Here is a 20,038-nt window from a genome sequence, read left to right as displayed (position 1 = left end):
AATTTATTCAAAAAAGTGTTTTAGTTGTTGATTTTATTAATAAAATTTATAATAAATTATCAGGAAGTTTAAAATAAAAATTTTTGTTTTAATTTACGATCAACATCTTGCGTTACGACCCAGATGTGGTCACGTGTATCCACTTGCGCGATTGTAAACAAACAACCGAGAGCGTTAGTAGCGTCAGTCGGAGCCCAGATACATGTGTTTGTGGATGTAATTTCGTTCATTGCAGTGATTTACCTATATATATAATTCATTAAGACGATGCAAGCAAGACACATAATTGCTAAGGAAGGAAGGAAGAGAGGGTAAAGAAAGCGATCACAATCGAAACGAAGATGGAAATTGTGTGGAAATATGCGAGTGCTGTTCGTGTGACTGATCTCGCTAATATGTACAGCATGTCAAAATCCACCATCTCGACAATTTTACAAAGAAAAGATTTGCATAAGGAGGCTCCTTCTAAACAATAACCACCTTCCGTTTCATTCTCCTCCTCCTGCCTTCCTGCAGCCCAAAGATGTCAAATTAAAAGGTGAGTACAGTATGAAATTGTTGTTTCTAGAATAGAATGCCTTTTATTGTCACTATACACATCTACAATGAGATTAAAAGCAGCTCCTTCAGTGCAGAAAAAAAGTTCTGTATAGGGCTTGTATGGTTGTTTTTTAAGCCTTAGCATAATGCTGCCCCGCTTCTGCTTTCTTTCCCTCCTCCGTCTGTGTCGTCTACTAGACCCGACAACAATCCATGGAGAGCTCGCTGGTCTCGCTATGTTGTCTGGGATGTTGTGCATGGGATGAAAAACACTCAAAATAGATGTCTGGCTCTAGACACCGATGTCTATAAGGTTCTGACAGGTGTAGCAGATGTTCGCCAAACCGATCATGCACAAACAAGGAAAAAAAAAAGTACAAAAACAACAAAACAGTGCACTGAAAAGGAGAGCCCTGAGCTGCTGCGACCATGCGCACCGCCATGCTCCTAGCTTAATCTATGGATGAATTGTTCATTGTGTAAAAACAACCACGCATTACAAAAGAATGGAAGAAGACACAAAATTGACAGCTGTTTTTTTTATATATATACATGGAAGCGAAGGTCTGTGATATGTTTTGCATATTAGCAGCTGGAGAACTTCCTAGGTTCCCTGGAACACATCTTATTAACCAAGAAAATACAGACGGAAAGCGCACAAGAAATAAGGTGCAATATTGCCAGCCAGTTAAACACAAGACACATATTTTAACAAAAGAACAGAAAGCTCTATGATCGCTACGGAATGATCATAGTATCATTATCACACCAGCTGACAAAGGAGGCGCAACTGTCTTATTAGACAAGGAACAATACACCACAGCAATGGAAGAAATGCTTTCTGACACTGACACCTATTAACAGCTGAATAATAACGCAACGAAAACCACGCTTAACAGAATAAACACCACTCTGACCAAGCACCAAAATAACAACAGCCTAGATTCACAGAATTATTACAAAATGAAATCCAGTGATGCTAACTGCCCAGTAGTCATCCTAATAGGTGGACCAACTTACAGCTTGTCAAAAAGACTTTTCCAGATGCTCATACATTTAACTTATGACTCAGAATATTCAGTGAACAACGCAAAGTTGGCATAGCAAAACTTGAAAGATGTTTCCATTACCGAGGACGAGGTCATGGTCTCGTTTGATGTTGTGTCACTATATACCATGATTCCGATTCATCTGGCCACTGAAACACTATTAATGAGACTGAATAGTGACCCCACCATACAGACAAGGACTAAGCTGTCCAGTAAAGACATACTGTAATACACCTAATATCACTTTGCCAAAAAACTCACTTTCACTTCAATGGCAAATACTACATTCAAAAAGAAGGCATGCCAATAGGATCACCGTTATCAGGACTTCTAACGGAACTGGTAATTCAGTGATTCGAAAATGTGGCTCTATCCCAGTTCACACCCAAAATTTGGATATGCTACATAGATTAAACATTTGCCATATTAAAAAATGACCAGCTGAACAAGTTCTATAACCATATCAGCACATCATTTCCTGCAATCCAATTCACCATGGAAAAAGAAATGAACCGACACATCAGCTTCCTGGACATCTCCATTGAAAGAAACAGCGACGCCACCCTGACCACTGGTGTTTACCGTAAAGAATGCTATGCAGACAAGGTATTACACTTCTCCAGCAACCACCCAGTATCTCATTAACGGAGCTGTATTAAAACTTTGTTCAGAAGAGTCCACACCCATTATAATACAAAGGAAACAAAAAACTAAACAATGCTATCTTTTCCATCTTTTTACTTCAAACGGATACAAAGACAATCATTAAAAAATGCCTACACAGAAGACGCCAGAAAACTCAGCAAACAATTGACTCAAACCAGAACCCCCATCCCACCTGGTACACACTTCCTTCTCATCACAGTGTGTCTGAAGGTGCAGCATGCATCCTGGCCCAATCAGGCATCAGAATAGCACACAAGCCTGCAAACAATCTGCGCACTGTCCTTTTTAATGCTAAAAACAAGAAATCAACAGCAGAAACGTGAAACGCAGTTTATAGTATTCCATGCATTTCTTGCCCAGCGGCATGATAGGACAAACATCAAAAAGAATTGCAACACGTATACAGGAACATCGCAATGCCATTAGAAGAAAGGACAGATCTGTATGCATACAAAATCAACAGGACACACATTTAACTGGGACAATGTACAAGTAAGATTTAAGGCCAGTACTAAAAGTACCAGAGAGCTGGCTGAATCTTGGCTATCAGATAAAAACGCCATTAACAGACATTTGGACATAAACCCAGCATATGAAAACTTTAGAAGAACATATTCATAATAAATAAAACGTTATGAACAATACCCCCCCGACCCAGCTCCCCCCAACCCCCCACTCACTTTTGCTATATATTGCCTTTGATTCTTGTAAGTCTAAGCATTATCTTCTGATGAAGGCTCCTGGTAGGGACTGAAAGCTCAGGAATAAAAACTACTTTATGATATGTGATTCATTTTCTTTTTTGTCAGCACGGCTTTGACATCATGGATCAAAAGGTGCATACTAATTCAGTGTGAGCAGGAGCACTCAAGAAAACAACTGAATTAAAACAAATTGACATCCACAGTCATTCTCAGTCACGAACACCACTCACATCCACGTCCACAGTTTTCCCAGTCCCAGTCTCGTTCGCGCACAAGATCTGACACGGTTTTCAAATAAAGAGGGGGTATAACAAAATAAGTTTGTTTGTTATACCACGTCTTTATCTGAAAATGGCGTCAGATCCGAGGAGTGTGTGGGAGCTTGAATGTGAGTGAGAGAATAAAACTGAAAAAAAAACCACTAACTTTAAATTTACAGACGCAAATCAAATGTATGCTTTTATTGTATGATATTAACAGTAAGAGCAGCTCACTACTGAAAATGGCAAATCTGGGAAGCAGCTGATATCGAAACGTCTTGATTGGAAGGCAGCAGTTCTTAGCATTGAACCACACGAGCTGGCGTATCAACTGCCTACCGTAACCTGCATCCTTTTTTCTTCGGTTAAATTATTGAATAAAAGTGAACTTGTTTTGTTATACCTTTTGTGAAAGTGTTTATTTAATATTTGTATTTCAGGCTTCACACATTATACATTTCATGTCTACATTTTTTCAGTTATTACTAAAACATGAAAAACGTTTCTGTGTTAACTATGTTTTTACATCGATTGTTGTTGACACAGAACACACATGAAATGCATGTATTCCAAATGATGATGTACTTTTTCACCCTATAAAGCTCCAACACTTCACTTGAAGATAAACACTGAGCACTGAGAAACTTCTTTGCGAAATGAACTGCAACGGTGGGCAGGGTGGTGGGATACCAGGCTACTTGCTGTTAATTGACACATTTACTGAACAAAAGACACTGACGGAGAAGTGAGAATAGATTTAAGGTGGGCCGGATTTACGAGCTTTCTCGTAGGCTCTGGAAATTCTAGTGTTAAGAGGGGATTTACGAGGAGTGACCGTATCTCCTTAGCATGCGTTCAGCCCCTGTCTTCACAACGCGAGAGGCAGAGATGGCAAGTGGCTGGCGCGTAGCACACCCTGGGGGGGAGAGAGAATAACTCATTCATTGTGAATGAAATGAAAACAATAATCTCTTTAAATTGTATATCTGGATAATCAAACTTGGGGGTGGGCAAGTGAAGCGAGCAGGAGGCAGAGCCCCCTAGTTTATATACTGTATATATTATACTGTATATATATATTGTAAAAGATACAATAGTAAACAGCATAAAGGTTTGGGGTTTTCCGGCCCCGTATATTGTAACTGCTCCACAACAAAAAAACTCTGGTCAAAATATAAACACAAAACAGGTTCATATGCGCGACGCCATTCTAGGCGTCGGCGGCCATTTTATAGGGGAGGAGCCGGAAGTGGAGTAATGCTAGGAAGGAACCGTGAGGGAGGATGGGACTGATGACGTCAGGAAAGATGGCAGAGGAAGGGCGGAAGTAGACGTACTGCGGGAAGGCTTATGATGGCGGAGCGTCACTTTTCCTGGAAGAAATTAAAGGAGAAAGGTTAGTACCCGCCACTCCCTGCCGCCGAACATCTTCCGAAGTGGTTTAAGGTCCGTCCGCGGTCTCCTATTCGCGCGTGTGTGACAATATATATATATATATATATATATATATATATATATATATATATATATATATATATATATATAAATAATCTCTATATATAATATTCATTTGGATCTTGATCTTTGTCTGAATGAATTAGAAGAAAAAGCACTAGATGGCAGTAGAGAGACAGCAGAAACATAGGCATTGCATTAAGAAACTCCTCCAGGCTTATACTACTGAAGACTGTAGTACGCTAGTCACACCTCAAAACACAGACATTCAAACTAAACACATTGTTGTGCTTTAAATTAACTAAAGAGATCTTCATTTAGATCTTGATCTTTGTTTGTCCGCGAATTCCACGCATGCATAGACCACCTACGTTGTTGTTGCTCACGGATGTCAACAATGTGTCAATAATGAAAGGGTTGTTGGAGAGTGTTACGCTGGTTAGCTCCTGAGGCCTGGTTAGAGAATGAGATTGCCGAAGATAAAAGGTACGTGCCTACATAACATATGAATGAAAGAAAGACCGTGGGTAAAATTAATGACAACGTAACAGCACGTTCCGGAAATTATTATTGTTACGTTGTAGCCGGCGAGTGCTGAGCGTCTCAAAGTTGTACTGTGGCTTGCTCACATGTCAGTGAAGTGATCCCTATTTATGCTTTAAAGAGCCTGGATACCTATGTGTCCCCCTTTTATAACCATTGCCTTACTCTTGGGATTGCCGCAAAGCAACCTGCGAGTTTGGAGAAAGATTGAGAAGAGATCGTGAGAGGAAACGACAGCGTCGTGAAAACAAGACGGACTGTGAACGGACAGAAGCAGAAGTTCTCCTACACCACCACATTATTACGATTCGGACAGTGATTCTGAGTAGGCCGTTCCTATCTAATCAATATCCAAGGGTTTTCTTATGTAATTTTGTTTCCGTTATAAAAAACCATAATGCTGTGCGACGAAGGGCTCAGTTCACAACTGGCAGCCGTGTTTAAACAGGGAGCCCTTCACAGACAACTTTAACACGTGCAACGTAGTTGGGCGCACATGGCTAGTATATATATATATATATACTAGCAAAAAACCCGCCAAGAGGAGAAGTAGTGTGTTAAAGAAGCAATGAAAAGAAAAGGAAACATTTTGAAAATAACGTAACCTGATTGTCAATGTAATTGTTTTGTCACTGTTGTGAGTGATGAGTGTTGTTGTCATATATATATATATATATATATATATATATATATATATATATATATATATTTACACACACACACATAAACATATATATATATACATATCTATACATATACACATATATACATACATATATATATCTACATATATACACACACATATATACACACACATACATACACACACACACATATATACACTGTGGCCCTGGCTGGCCCGGCCGGGCGCATAGGAGGACGTGAGGAGGGCTTGTGCCTCCTCCAGACCGCGAGGCGTCCGTCCTGGTTCTGTTGGGGCCACGGGTTGAGGGCATGGAAGCCCTTCCTGTAGGGGCCCGTGGTCACCGCCAGGCGGCGCCCGATGCCGGTTTATCCCGTCGCGGTTACCGGTCGGGCAGGAGCCCGGCCGGGCGCTTGGAGGACCGGAGGAGGCGAGTGCCTCCTCCAGACAGAGTGGGGCGTCCGTCCTGGTTAGGCAGGGGCCCTCAGGTACAGGGCTTTGAAGCCCAGCCCTGTAGGGACCCGTGGCCACCGCCAGGCGGCGCCCCGGTGCCTGATTATCCCGGGAACCCGACACTTCCGCCACACCAGGAAGTGCGGGGAGACTTTGTGTGGCACCGGAGAGCTGCCAGGAAGACAGCCGATACTTCCGCCACGCTTGGCGTGGGCTAGAGACGGAAGCACCTGGGGCTCATCCGGGGCCTTATTTAAGGGGCCGCCTCCCTCCAGTCATTGGTGGAAGTCGGGAGGCAGAAGGACTGAGCTGGAGAGCGGACAGGAGGCGGCCAGGACAAAGGCACAGAGACTGTGGGCCCTGGACTTTGGGGGATTCGGTGCAAGAGGCACTGGGGTTCGTGAGTGCACGTGACATTTCTATGACTGTAAATAGTGTAAATAAACGGTGTGTGGGTGCAAAAATGATGTCCGTCTGTCTGTGCCGGGGCCAGGTTTCACAGTGGCGTAGTCGGCAGGATACTCCGCCTGGTTCAAGGCGGGGACCTGTGTTCTTGAAACAAAATAATTCTGTGAACGGCGGCGCTGCAGCGACCCCACACACTGGCGCGGAGCGCCTGCACGCCCGCAGGGCGTTCGCCCAGAAACCGCCTCGGACAGCGGAATGGCTTTCCCAGTGCGGAGGAGAACTTCGACATCGCCGGGCGCAGCGGGCTCCAGTCGCGCTGTCGGGGCGGACAGCCAGGCGGCTTGCCGCTGAAGGCCACGCCGAGGCATGACGGGATTCGGAGGTGAGTGCCCTGCCCTGCAATCGCCGGCCCGCCGGGTCGGACTTACCTTTGTTTCGACAGGGAGGGGCGAACCGGATCGCGTCCGTGGCGAGGCCGCGCCGGGCCACGGGCTGTCGGCAGCGCTGGCGGCGGAGGCAGCGAAGAGGGCTGCGGATTCGAGCGCTGCGGCTCAAGGATCGCCGCAGTCACAACGGCGAAGAGGCACGTCTCCGCACTCGAGCAGGGGAGGCAAGATGGCGCGGGCGGATGTCCCGCCCGCTGACAGGCAGGATTGGCCGGTGTGTCTTGCGTGCCCGCCGATGATTGGATAGAGGCGGGCCCAAGGAATGCCAGTCTCGTGCCAAACCGAGACCCGATTGGGCCAGAGGAGTGGCCCAGAGGAGGCAGGCGTCGCGTGGAACTGATGGACAGGTAAGCCCATCGGCGTCTGTCTCTCTCTCTCTCCACCAGCGGCTCGGCGCTGTGTCGGAGGAGTCCTTCGCCCCGCCAAGCCGCCTTTAGAGGAGCTGCTACGTGTTCTCGCCGCTCAGTGTGAGCAGCTGATGGAGATGGCGGTCGCGTCGAGAAAGACACCGAGTGAGATGGAGGATGGCGTGGCGCTGGAACGGAGGCCGGCAGAACTGGCGGGGTGGTGAGTATTACCGTCCCGTAAAGCAAGCGGGGAGGTTTGCGAACATGGCTGTGACCGTACGGGACGATCAGCTCAAGTAAGCAACCTCCCGACAGCAGGCGCGCGGTGCAGACAGCTAGCGCAGGCGAGGAGCTCGAATATGCAGGGGCTGGTAGGATCGGGGCTGCTGGGTGCCCTGGGTCCTAGCGCCTGCGCTCAAGCCTGCAACTGTCTCCTGTCGCTCTGCCTGACGCAGACGGGCTGGATTTGAGCTTTCGCTGTGCTCAGACCCAGACCGTCAGCGTCCAAAAGAAGGAGGAACCGAAGGGTCAATGCCGGTTCCTCCGATAGGAGAGGACGCGGCGCTGGCGTGCGCGTCCGGAGAAGGGGCCGTCGCTGTGCGGGCAGAGAGATCCCTGGGCGGCTGGGCGAGCCGCCTGCGAGCGTGCAGCGGACGGCGGACGGGCATGGAACCTGCGGCGGAGGACTTCGGCAGGCAAGTTGGGGGCTGTCGGAGGGGCAGGAGCACGGTCGATCGGAGACCGACGGCGGCTGGGATGAGTGTCCTGGCTGTGCTTCTGGCCCTCTTTTCTTTATTTTACAGGCCCGAAGCCCGGCGAGCGCTGAGGCCGGCGTCGACGGGGACCTGCCCGCCTGGAGCGGGCAGCTCGCGGAGTGCTCCGCGGGAGGCCTACAGTGACCCGCTGGGGAACGGCGGGCGTAGAGTGGCGCAGACCACAGGGGCGTTGCGCGGCGAGGGTGCCGAAGACAGATGTCCCAGGGTGCCGTGTTGGACCCTGGGGACATAGTAGGACCCTCGCTAGGGGCGTGCTGCCCTTTCGGGTTGTGCCGTTGGACCCACGCGTGTCCTCGCTAGCGGTGGGGCTTGTGCCTCCTCCAGACCGCGAGGCGTCCGTCCTGGTTCTGTTGGGGCCACGGGTTGAGGGCATGGAAGCCCTTCCCTGTAGGGGCCCGTGGTCACCGCCAGGCGGCGCCCGATGCCGGTTTATCCTGCGCGGTTACCGGTCGGGCAGGAGCCCGGCGGACGCTTGAGGACCGGAGGAGGCGAGTGCCTCCTCCAGACAGAGTGGGGCGTCCGTCCTGGTTAGGCAGGGGCCTCAGGTACAGGGCTTTGAAGCCCAGCCCTGTAGGGACCCGTGGCCACTGCCAGGCGGCCCCGTGCCTGATTATCCCGGGAACCCGACACTTCCGCCACACCAGGAAGTGCCGGGGGGAAGACTTTGTGTGGCACCCGGAGAGCTGCCAGGAAGACAGCCGATACTTCCGCCACGCTTGGGCGTGGCTAGAGACGGAAGCACCTGGGGCTCATCCGGGGCCTTATTTAAGGGGCTCCCTCCAGTCATTGGTGGAAGTCGGGAGGCAGAAGGACTGAGCTGGAGAGCGGACAGGAGGCGGCCAGGACAAAGGCACAGAGACTGTGGGCCCTGGACTTTGGGGATTCGTGCAAGAGGCACTGGGGTTCGTGAGTGCACGTGACATTTCGATGACTGTAAATAGTGTAAATAAACGGTGTGTGGGTGCAAAATGATGTCCGTCTGTCTGTGCGGGCCAGGTTTCACAACACACAAATACATATATATATATACATACATACACACACATATATAAACATATATATACATATACATACATATCTACATATATACACACACAGCTATTTCAGTATCAGTGCAATACGCTGTTTGTTAAAACGGTTGACTCCGCTCTTACGTGCAATAACAAATCAAATCATTCAGTTGTCTTTGCTCATATGTCATTTTAGAGCTGGACGGCTGGCATCTTTTTTTGGCCACAAGTTCGTTTCTGTTTGGTGTGAGGTTCTGTGTTGTGGAGATTCTCAGGATGGATTGCAGGTGCTCATCAGTGAGGCGACTCCTGTGTGCTGTTTTGTTAGTCTTATCACTGAGAAAAGCTTCTCACACAGATATGTGCTACCAAACATGCACAAGGTTCGAGCCGCATGTAGACGGACTTTTTTTGTTCTTCAAAGTCACAAAACGCCGTGCAAACTCAGTGCGCAATAACTCTAGCTTCGCAATAACTTGCAGCATCATAAGGTAGACTTGATTAACGCGGTAAGTGTTCGGCAAGGCAGCTGAAGCGCTGCATTATGGGATCTGTAGTTTATTGTGTTACCAGCGCTTCATATACCCGGCCATTAATAACAATAATACAGTATATAAAATGATCTCGGGCGGATATAATTACACGCGGGCCGGATGTGGCCCGCGCCCTTGAGTTTGACACATATGGACTAAATAGAACTTGAAAAGATATATTTTTCAAATGTGATCGTGCAATTCAGATAGAGTTGACGCCACTACAGCCTGCATGCCTCAATGAGTCATCCTCCCTCGCTCTTACTTTTTTACCGTTCATCTAATGAATACACTGAGTATGGCTTTACCAAAACAATCATTGATGGCGAATAAAGTATCCATTATTCGAGTATGTAGTTCGGTATATATATATACATATATATATACCCACGTATCGCAGCGGAGAAGTAGTGTGTTAAAAAAGGTAGAAAAAGAAAAGGGAACATTTTAAAAATAACGTAACATGACTGTCAATATACAGTATTTGTTTTGTGAGTGTTACTGAGTGTTGCTGTCATCAAGGATTTGATTATCATTATTTCTTTCAATCAGGTTCGTATTTGTAGGATGTGTTGTGTTCAAGTTACATTCCGTGTTTGTCAATCGTTGTAAAGATGACAGGTTTCATTCATCGATTCGTTTCTTACTGCATCAATAAACAGCTCGTCTTCTTCTTTATCTGAGACCTGACACACTGCATGCACGGGTTTTTTACACTGTCTTCCTTTAGCGGGACATTGACTTTTTCCACCGTGTGCTTTGTTTCCGCTGTAGCTGGATTTATGAATATGCTTATCAGACGCTTCATATTTTTGCTGCCTTTTCAATTGTGTAATTCGGTTTTGTTCAGCGCTCTTTGGAACTGTTGCTTTTTATCTGTGCACTGCGTCAGTTCACGTGAGCCACTCGGTGTACATGCATCGAAGGTTCCCAGCTGTGCTGGTGCCATCTCGTGCTATGTCCATGGCTGTATTTAATGTTACCTTAGTCCTGGCACTTAAAACTTTCTCTCGCAGTTTCGCTGAGTTTGTGTCAAACACCACCCTGACCATCTCATCTTCCTCTCCATAAGCACAGTCCTTCACCCGTGAATATTTACCCGTGGCAGTTTGCTATTGGATTGCCGCTGACGGACGGCCTTATATGGGTGGGCACTAAATTACAAACGCCAGCGCAGCCTGTCTATGAACTTAATTTAAAGTGTAGGTTTACATCGTGCTTTGTTTCAAGTAGCAGAACTCATGAATATGGTTGTATATGTCACTCGCTCGCTTCTTATTGTTTCGCTGCCTTCTCAATTATATAATGCATGTTTTCTTAAGCGCTTTTTTGAGGTCTTCCTGGTTTTCTATGTACTGCGTGATTACGTGGGAGGCGTGATGATGTCACACGAAACTCCGCCCCCACGGCGTTGAAGCTCATCTCCATTACAGTAAATGGAGAAAAACTGCTTCCAGTTATGACCATTACGCGTAGAATTTCGATATAAAACCTGCCCAACTTTTGTAAGGAAGCTGTAAGGAATGAACCTGCCAAATTTCAGCCTTCCACCCACACGGGAAGTTGGAGAATTAGTGATGAGTGAGTGAGTGAGTGAGTGAGTGAGTGAGTGAGTGAGGGCTTTGCCTTTTATTAGTATAGATATATCAATCAGCATGGGAAAGCTCATACTGAGTTCATACTGAACCTCAGATTCAGAAACCAGAATATCTTTTGGCTGCAGAACTGAAGACTAACTCTTTGTTTTTGCAAATCACAGAGGTTTGCCAATCCTGTCTATATTCTTTTTGAACTTGGAAAATGATTATGACTACTGTATATAGCTGATTGCAGTTTACAGGAGATGCAAAAAAGCATGGGCTTCTTGGGACATTGCTATGTTCCATTTGGTATATGCATTTTCAAAAAAAGACATGCATTAAATGAAATCTATTGACTATGGATATGAAACAGTAGCAGCGCTGTGTCTTATCTTCATTTATAATTGGCATTTTTATACAGAAAAAATATCTACAGAACTTCAAGGTGACTGGGACAATAAGAGCTGCATTTCTGCAGTTTGCAGATGATGTTGACTGCTTGACTAAATTAACTTTTGATCCCAGAAACAAAATGGAGTAGTAAACAGCCAAGTTTGATACAGCCTTAATGATGAATGCCATCAAGGAGAGCATATCCAGGAAGTAGGGCATTGTGTAGGGCATTAGGCTATGATATACAGCTACAGGTCATAGTGGTGAATCAAGAGCAAAGTCATTGGATGTATATTTTAATTTAACAATTAACCAACATCCCAGTGATCAACTATGATGGCAAGCTCTGGGCAGTGACTAAAAGAATGCAATCGCATGTGCAGCCAAAATGACTTTCTTACACAGGAAAGCTAGGCTTACTCTTCATGATACAGTAAGGAGCTCAGTTTTACAGGAGTAGGCCTACATGTACTTTACATGTAGTGTGAGCAGCCAGTTGAAATGTTTTGGGAAAACCATAAGGCTACCCTCTGGACACCTACTTTGAGGGGTATACCGGGTGGTTCTTAGTAGGAGAAGACCCAGGGTATGCTAAAGGAGTCATACCGGCCTGGTAGCTATTTTTGGTCTACTTATAGTGATGGTCTCATCTTATAAGAAAGTGTAGGTTACAAGGTTATATTAAGAGAAAGTAACAATTCTTCACAAAAAAATAAATATTTAATACATGTTTAGTTAATCATTATGAAAGAATAATAGGAACAGTGTACTTACCATTGTTATTGTTTACTTGTGTTACTCTGTAGGTCTTTTGTATACCTGTAAAAGATTAAATAAACACCTGTCTTGAAAATGTATGTTTCTACATGTATACTGTATACTAAATAGCATTAACCTCCTTAAAATGACTTATTGTCTCTCTATTATATAAAACAAATCCTGCAACGAGGCAAGACTTTTCTAATGAGTTTTTTCAAGTCCCGCGAGACTTTGACCATGTGATTTTTTCAAGTCATGCCCTCCTCTCAACTACAGTATATTCAACCACGCACATGGTACTCTCACCTCTCATTCATGTGAATGCTTTTGTCAGACACAGTTCCTACTCTCTCAGGCCTTATAAATTTTAACATTTTCCTCACTTTAAGTTCCCAATTAAAGAAGACATATTATGTCCAAATCTTATTGAAGAATTTCATTATGAAGGGTTATCAACAGAAAAAATGAGTACACGGGCAATCCTAGCAACGAGAAACAGTGAAATTAAACGAATTAACACCAAAAATGTTGATCGGTAATCAAGTGAAGTTTTCAAGACCGTGGGTAAAATTAATGACAACGTAACAGCACATTCCGGAAATTATTATTGTTACGTTGTAGCCGGCGAGTGCTGAGCGTCTCACAGTTGTACTGTGGCTTGCTCACATGTCAGTGAAGTGATCCCTATTTATGCTTTAAAGAGCCTGGATACCTATGTGTCCCCCTTTTATAACCATTGCCTTACTCTTGGGATTGCCGCAAAGCAACCTGCGAGTTTGGAGAAAGATTGAGAAGAGATCGTGAGAGGAAACGACAGCGTCGTGAAAACAAGACGGACTGTGAACGGACAGAAGCAGAAATGCTCCTACACCACCACATTATTACGATTCGGACAGTGATTCTGAGTAGGCCGTTCCTATCTAATCAATATCCAAGGGTTTTCTTATGTAATTTTGTTTCCGTTATAAAAAACTATAATGCTGTGCGACGAAGGGCTCAGTTCACAACTGGCAGCCGTGTTTAAACAGGGAGCCCTTCACAGACAACTTTAACACGCAACGAAGTTAAGACATGGCTAGTATATATATATATATATACTAGCAAAATACCAGCCGCCAGCGGAGAAGTAGTGTGTTAAAGAAGCAATGAAAAGAAAAGGAAACATTTTGAAAATAACGTAACCTGATTGTCAATGTAATTGTTTTGTCACTGTTGTGAGTGATGAGTGTTGTTGTCATATATATATATATATATATATATATATATATATATATTTACACACACACACATAAACATATATATATATACATATCTATACATATACACATATATACATACATATATATATCTACATATATACACACACATATATACACACACATACATACACACACACACATATATACACACAAATACATATATATATATACATACATACACACACACATATATAAACATATATATACATATACATACATATCTACATATATACACACACAGCTATTTCAGATCAGTGCAATACGCTGTTTGTTAAACGGTTGACTCCGCCTTACGTGCAATAACAAATCAAATCATTCAGTTGTCTTTGCTCATATGTCATTTTAGAGCTGGACGGCTGGCATCTTTTTGGCCACAAGTTCGTTTCTGTTTGGTGTGAGGTTCTGTGTTGTGGAGATTCTCAGGATGGATTGCAGGTGCTCATCAGTGAGGCGACTCCTGTGTGCTGTTTTGTTAGTCTTTATCACTGAGAAGAGCTTCTCACACAGATATGTGCTACCAAACATGCACAAGGTTCGAGCAGCACCAAAAGCGCCGTGCAAACTCAGTGCGCAATAACTCTAGCTTCACAATAACTTGCAGCATCATAAGGTAGACTTGATTAACGCGGTAAGTGTTCGGCAAGGCAGCTGAAGCGCTGCATTATGGGATCTGTAGTTTATTGTGTTACCAGCGCTTCATATACCCGGGCCATTAATAACAATAATACAGTATATAAAATGATCTCGCGGGCGGATATAATTACACACCGGGCCGGATGTGGCCCGCGGCCCTTGAGTTTGACACATATGGACTAAATAGAACTTGAAAAGATATATTTTTTCAAATGTGATCGTGCAATTCAGATAGAGTTGGCGCACTACAGCCTGCATGCCTCAATGAATCATCCTCCCTCGCTCTTACTTTTTACCGTTCATCTAATGAATACACTGAGTATGGCTTTACCAAAACAATCATTGATGGCGAATAAAGTATCCATTATTCGAGTATGTAGATCGGTATATATATATACATATATATATACCCGCGTATCTATGCGAGAAGTAGTGTGTTAAAAAGGTAGAAAAAGGAAAGGGAACATTTTAAAATAACGTAACATGACTGTCAATATACCGTATTTGTTTTGTGAGTGTTACTGAGTGTTGCTGTCATCAAGGATTTGATTATCATTATTTCTTTCAATCAGGTTCGTATTTGTAGGATGTGTTGTGTTCAAGTTACATTCCGTGTTTGTCAATCGTTGTAAAGATGACAGGTTTCATTCATCTATTCGTTTCTTACTGCATCAATAAACAGCTCGTCTTCTTCTTTATCTGAGACCTGACACACTGCATGCACGGGTTTTATTTACACTGTCTTCCTTTAGCGGGACATTGACTTTTTCCACCGTGTGCTTTGTTTCTGCTGTAGCTGGAATTATGAATATGCTTATCAGACGCTTCATATTTTTGCTGCCTTTTCAATTGTGTAATTCGGTTTTGTTCACGCTCTTTGGAACTGTTGCTTTTATCTGTGCACTGCGTCAGTTCACGTGAGCCACTCGGTGTACATGCATCGAAGGTTCCCAGCTGTGCTGGTGCCATCTCGTGCTATGTCCATGGCTGTATTTAATGTTACCTTAGTCCTGGCACTTAAAACTTTCTCTCGCAGTTTCGCTGAGTTTGTGTCAAACACCACCCTGACCATCTCATCTTCCTCTCCATAAGCACAGTCCTTCACCCGTGAATATTTACCCGTGGCAGTTTGCTATTGGATTGCCGCTGACGGACGGCCTTATATGGGTGGGCACTAAATTACAAACGCCAGCGGCAGCCTGTCTATGAACTTAATTTAAAGTGTAGGTTTACATCGTGCTTTGTTTCCGAAGTAGCAGAACTCATGAATATGGTTGTATATGTCACTCGCTCGCTTCTTATTGTTTCGCTGCCTTCTCAATTATATAATGCATGTTTTCTTAAGCGCTTTTTTGAGGTCTTCCTGGTTTTCTATGTACTGCGTGATTACGTGGGAGGCGTGATGATGTCACACGAACTCCCACGGCGTTGAAGCTCATCTCCATTACAGTAAATGGAGAAAACTGCTTCCAGTTATGACCATTACGCGTAGAATTTCGATATAAAACCTGCCCAACTTTTGTAAGGAAGCTGTAAGGAATGAACCTGCCAAATTTCAGCCTTCCACCCACACGGGAAGTTGGAGAATTAGTGATGAGTCAGTGAGTGAGTGAGTGAGTGAGTGAGTGAGTGAGTGAGTGAGGGCTTTGCCTTTTATTAGTATAGATATATCAATCAGCATGGGAAAGCTCATACTGAGCTCATACTGAACCTCAGATTCAGAAACCAGAATATCTTTTGGCTGCAGAACTGAAGACTAACTCTTTGTTTTTGCAAATCACAGAGGTTTGCCAATCCTGTCTATATTCTTTTTGAACTTGGAAAATGATTATGACTACTGTATATAGCTGATTGCAGTTTACAGGAGATGCAAAAAAGCATGGGCTTCTTGGGACATTGCTATGTTCCATTTGGTATATGCATTTTCAAAAAAAGACATGCATTAAATGAAATCTATTGACTATGGATATGAAACAGTAGCAGCGCTGTGTCTTATCTTCATTTATAATTGGCATTTTTATACAGAAAAATATCTACAGAACTTCAAGGTGACTGGGACAATAAGAGCTGCATTTCTGCAGTTTGCAGATGATGTTGACTGCTTGACTAAATTAACTTTTGATCCCAGAAACAAAATGGAGTAGTAAACAGCCAAGTTTGATACAGCCTTAATGATGAATGCCATCAAGGAGAGCATATCCAGGAAGTAGGGCATTCTGTAGGGCATTAGGCTATGATATACAGCTACAGGTCATAGTGGTGAATCAAGAGCAGTCATTGGATGTATTTTTTAATTTAACAATTAACCAACATCCCAGTGATCAACTATGATGGCAAGCTCTGGGCAGTGACTAAAAGAATGCAATCGCATGTGCAGCCAAAATGACTTTCTTACACAGGAAAGCTAGGCTTACTCTTCATGATACAGTAAGGAGCTCAGTTTTACAGGAGTAGGCCTACATGTACTTTACATGTAGTGTGAGCAGCCAGTTGAAATGTTTTGGGAAAACCATAAGGCTACCCTCTGGACACCTACTTTGAGGGGTATACCGGGTGGTTCTTAGTAGGAGAAGACCCAGGGTATGCTAAAGGAGTCATACCGGCCTGGTAGCGCTATTTTTGGTCTACTTATAGTGATGGTCTCATCTTATAAGAAAGTGTAGGTTACAAGGTTATATTAAGAGAAAGTAACAATTCTTCACAAAAAAATAAATATTTAATACATGTTTAGTTAATCATTATGAAAGAATAATAGGAACAGTGTACTTACCATTGTTATTGTTTACTTGTGTTACTCTGTAGGTCTTTTGTATACCTGTAAAAGATTAAATAAACACCTGTCTTGAAAATGTATGTTTCTACATGTATACTGTATACTAAATAGCATTAACCTCCTTAAAATGACTTATTGTCTCTCTATTATATAAAACAAATCCTGCAACGAGGCAAGACTTTTCTAATGAGTTTTTTCAAGTCCCGCGAGACTTTGACCATGTGATTTTTTCAAGTCATGCCCTCCTCTCAACTACAGTATATTCAACCACGCACATGGTACTCTCACCTCTCATTCATGTGAATGCTTTTGTCAGACACAGTTCCTACTCTCTCAGGCCTTATAAATTTTAACATTTTCCTCACTTTAAGTTCCTAATTAAAGAAGACATATGTCCAAATCTTATTGAAGAATTTCATTATGAAGGGTTATCAACAGAAAAAATGAGTACACGGGCAATCCTAGCAATGAGAAACAGTGAAATTAAACGAATTAACACCAAAAATGTTGATCGGTAACACAGCAAATTGCTTAAATGCGTATCAATAGACTATGCTGAAACAGTTGGTAGTGATCATGTGGAAGATGAAAACATCGACTTATGATATCCCTAAGAATATCTACAACCATTAACACCGACTGGTCTTCCACTGCACAAATTACTGTAGCAAGAAGGATGTATCCAAGAAATGTAATGTACTAATTCTTCCACGGATAACATTAGACAACAAAGGAGATCTTGATATGCCATTCATATTAAATCGGTAACAGTTTCCTATTAGAATAGCTTTTGCAAAGACAATTAACAAATCTCAGAGCCAAACATTCAAAAAAGTAGTTTTATTTAATAGAGAGAAAGAAATGAAATTCAGTCACAAGCAGTTATACTTTGCATTGTCACGATGAATTTCCAAACACAGAATCAAAATTCAATGCGATATTGACAAAAATCTAATTAAAAACTTTTTTAATGAAGTTTTTTCAAGTGTAACTTTAAAAAATATTTGCATGTTAATTTCAAAGCCAAACAGAACGAAATCATATTACTCAACGAATAACTCTAACGCAACATGAAATATAATTTACTTTCAAATTATTATGTTTTACTATTTTTTAATATGGTTAATTAATCGCTGTAATGTAAAATAGTTCTACTGTATTATGCATATGTAACAATTCCCATGAAAATAAAAATCTGTTTAAATTGTACATCCTTCATCCCTATACTGCAAGCGGCAGAACCGCAAACAGACTAGCACATAGCACAGGCCCGGGTGTTGGCGAGTGAAGCGAGCAGAGGGCAATGCCCCCTAGTTTTTCATAAATAAAACCGAATTCTGCCTTAGCACATTGCTATATCTTCACACATGATGGAATTTTCAATCCAACGGTCATTTCCTTTAAAACCTAAGGGTCTGACTGAATATTGATCATTGAGTGCTTCTGTTTTTCTAATGAAGTATCATTTGCAAATATCAACGCATGCAACAATGCTGAGGCCAACCTTTTCCCATTTTGCCAATGTATGTTAATCATAATGTGTTTAAATTTGGCAAGTCAGAGAAAGAGGGAAAGGAAAAAATGGAAGAGGTTACTAAAAATGAATGCATTCATGTGTTCAAAATTTGATCTTCTCAATCCACAACTAAAAGTTTCAAATTTGGCAGAATGGGAATGAAACCTTTTTCTGCAAGGACCTGAACTTTTCTTGTAACATTTAAAAAGTTGTACTTTATTACTTGACTACTGAAAAATGTACCTTGCCAGTTAATGCTTTTGCTTTTGAATTACCTGGATATGTTGGTGATTAGTTTAAGTTTCCCCTTGGGATTAATAAAGTATCTATCTATCTATCTGTCTATCTATCTTAAGTTGAAAGTCTAAAAAGATCTGCAGTATTGAAAATCTCGAATTTTAAGAATGATGGTGTGGGATGTTGCTTGGTTGTACTGTAGATCTTTTTATTGATAGGAACTGGTTAAAACAAAATCCACCCATCACAAAGCATGTACGCCATTTATGCTTTCATAAATTGTTTCTGTGTTATACAACTATGCCACACTATTGTCTCCCATTTCAGATATCAGAGCTTCAAAAGTGACTATGGAAACAGGATTTTAGCTTTATGAACTAGATAATGGTAAAGTTGCTCTAGAACCATAAACATACATAAGCATAGCTACAGAGAGACAAATGAGCTGATAAAAGATAGGAGATGGAGGAAGAAAAATCAAGTGAAGTTTTCAAGCGCTGCCTGCCTACAGCACTACTGGTCAATCCAGGTTGTATGGAGTGAATGGCACATGGTATTTTGCTTTAGTTTATATCACTAGCTACTTTATTAATCCTTAAAGATGAAAAGTTTTAAGCCCGACTTACTGCTTGAACTTTTGCTTTGTTCTACCACTGGGGATGGAAACCAAGTTCCTTTCTCAGCTAGACCAGTCAAGGGTGGGGAAGATGCGCTCATGATAGAAGGTACACTAATAGTCATACCTGGGTAAAGTCTGTAGGATCTTCTAACAGAGGTTAATAGACTGTAGTCCTGGATGCAGGTGAATTGCAACTATGAACTGTATATTCAGGAATTACGTTTAAGACCTCTTCAAGCATATTGTAACAAGAAGAGACTCGAGGCAGGGCAAGGTTTGGGGCAGCCACCCGTTTAATGCCGTTTCCTGGCTGCAAAAGCAAATGATTCATGTAGACAAGTTTACACGACAGAGTCCAAAACAGAACTGCCTCCCAGAGCAAAGGCGGGAGGCTTTATAGGACGTTGGGCGGAAGTGACGTGGTCCTCGGGGCCGG

The 20,038-nt window shown here is 43.0% G+C and overlaps 1 protein-coding gene across 1 annotated transcript in view; it reads right to left on the bottom strand.

Moving 5' to 3' along the window:
• The window catches only part of LOC120539109 (macrophage mannose receptor 1-like), a 57,468-nt gene extending 40,198 nt beyond the window's left edge, over positions 1-17,270 (bottom strand). The window contains exons 1-2 of the mRNA XM_039768872.1: positions 17,228-17,270; positions 12,581-12,625 (exon numbers count right to left, since the gene is read on the bottom strand). The gene's annotated coding sequence lies outside the window, so the exon portion shown is untranslated. The remainder of the gene's footprint in view (positions 1-12,580; positions 12,626-17,227) is intronic.
• Between the last annotated feature and the right edge of the window lie 2,768 nt (positions 17,271-20,038).

Source organism: Polypterus senegalus, chromosome 11 (genome assembly GCF_016835505.1).
Source record: "Polypterus senegalus isolate Bchr_013 chromosome 11, ASM1683550v1, whole genome shotgun sequence".
Classification (NCBI taxonomy): Eukaryota; Metazoa; Chordata; class Cladistia; order Polypteriformes; family Polypteridae; genus Polypterus; species Polypterus senegalus.
Note: the sequence above shows the minus strand (reverse complement) of the source record. Positions and strands in the feature narration are given on the sequence as shown.